Genomic DNA, 2,521 nt, shown 5'->3' with positions numbered 1-2,521 from the left:
TATTATTAGTCGGGAAAAGAAAAAGCTATTCAAATAATTGGATTTCTGAAAGATTCTCCGGGTAATGGAAGTAATTTGTTGGCCACAGGAAAGTTTAAGAAGTTATACTGAAAGAAAACGACGTTTAATTGAGAAGTATGCCTTGCCTGATGTGAGTAAGGGAAACCTAAAAGGAAATTAAAAACCCAAAATATGGGAAGGTGAATCCGTTCTTAGTTTTACAACTCGCAATTTTTGGGATTGCGATTCATTTGCTACCCGGAGTGTCAATCTCCCAGGTGATAAAAAGGCAATTGACCGTAAACATATTTACAGATTAGTAAACCTGTATTTATGTGGTTATTTGTTCGATGGCAATTGCTCGTTAGCACACATAGTGAGTGCAATACAAAACATTTTAGACAGTTTGCCTGAAGAAAAACAGACTAGGAATAATGAGGCCGATTCCGCGAAGTTGGCAGCCTTGAGAGGAAGTCGACCCCCAAAGAGAGGTAAGGGGGAATGCTGTCAGCAGATTAGCAGAGACTTCAGATGTTAGCACTGTGGGGGAGAGGGGCACCGACGAGTGGAGTGCCCCACCCAAGGATCCCCCCGCTGTTACACTTGTCAGACCTACGGTCATCTATCTTGAGAGTGCCCAGCAAAAAAAACCCACGGCGTGCAGGCTGGGGCACACGCATACCTCCCCCGCCTAATTTCTGAGGGAAAGGAAACAGAGAAAGGGGGAGGAGGAGGAGTTCGATGCACCCCCGCATGACATCACAAACAGTGACGACAGACGTGACAGAGCTAGCACTGGGACCTCCATCGGTAGCCCCGACCTCACCCCCCAGCTCTAGGGAGAGGACCAGGGGGCAGTGGCATGGCTGCTGAGGTCAGCCCGTGTCCCATATCTCGTAATGGACAGCTGGTAATGTTAGCAGTTAGGATTGACCTGCAAGATAAATCCCTCCGAGCGCTGATTGACACGGGAGCCAGTGTTTCATTGATTGAAAAAAAATTCCCCTCAAATCCTCTACAGCCAGTGGCATCCATTGTTCTTGACACGCCAGGAGGAAATAGACTGCACATAAACCATACATCAATCGTCCAGTTTAGGGATAGGTCTGTGAAGTTCACACATGATTTTTTTTCGTCTTGCCCACCTTGGGAATTTCAAGAATCGAGGCTATCTTAGGAATAGACTTTATATCTAATAATCATATTTGCAGGAGGTTACATTTTGCCCAAAGAAAGTCACGAGATAGTAAGTGTGTGTGTTATCCACCACAGATGAAGCTTCATTATGCTGAATCCCCTACTACTGCTACCTCCACGGTCATCTAAGGTACCGGAGGAAGCAGCAGGGCCTACCAGAACTGCGTCACAATCGCTCGCCATTCATTCCTATTTATAGCACATTCTCTTGCCTCTCTCACATCTATCCTCCTATCACCCAGAGCTTTCTTCACTCCATCCATCCATCCAAACCTAGGCCTTCCTCTTGTACTTCTCCCATCAACTCTTGCATTCATCACCTTCTTTAGCAGACAGCCATTTTTCCATTTTTTCAACATGGCCAAACCACCTCAACACATTCATATCCACTCTAGCTCCTAACTCATTTTTTTACACCCCTTCTCACCCTCACCACTTCGTTCCTAACACTATCTACTCGAGATACCCCAGCCATACTCCTTAGACACTTCATCTCAAACACATTCAATTTCTGTCTCTCCATCACTTTCATTCCCCACAACTCCGATACATACATCACAGTTGGTACAATCACTTTCTCATATAGAACTCTCTTTACATTCATGCCCAACCCTCTATTTTTTATTACTCCCTTAACTGCCCTCAACACTTTGCAACCTATTATTCACTCTCTGACGTACATCTGCTTCCACTCCACCATTTGCTGCAACAATAGACCCCAAGTACTTAAACTGATCCACCTCCTCACGTAATTCTCCATTCAATATGACATTCAACCTTGCAACACCTTCCGTTCTCGTATATCTATCTATCTATCTATATATATATATATATATATATATATATATATATATATATATATATATATATATATATATATATATATATATATATATATAGTATAAGAGCATAAACTCTGTTATTTTTATCAATTCATAATAATATGCATACGAGGAAGAAACTTTAACCCGGCTAATCAACAAAGAAGAGTATATAAGCTAAATATAGTAATTTTTGTTTCCAAAATTATTATCACCAATTTGAAAGGTATATTTAATATTGATATCAATTTTAGTTCAGTTGCAATAACCCTTATACCCCCAATGGACGTACTGCTACGTTTCACAAAACTCATCCCTTAATCCCCATGGACATACCGGTACGTTGGTGCGAAAAGATGCTATTTGCATTTTTTGCATATTTATGGTAACTTTATGAGTGATTTCAGGCATTTTCCAAAATAATGAGACCAATCTGATCTCTCTATGACAAAAATTAAGGCTTTCAGCGCCATCTCAAAAAATAAATAAATAAATAAATAAAT

This window comes from Palaemon carinicauda, chromosome 13 (genome assembly GCF_036898095.1).
Source record: "Palaemon carinicauda isolate YSFRI2023 chromosome 13, ASM3689809v2, whole genome shotgun sequence".
NCBI classification, from domain to species: domain Eukaryota; kingdom Metazoa; phylum Arthropoda; class Malacostraca; order Decapoda; family Palaemonidae; genus Palaemon; species Palaemon carinicauda.
Note: the sequence above shows the minus strand (reverse complement) of the source record.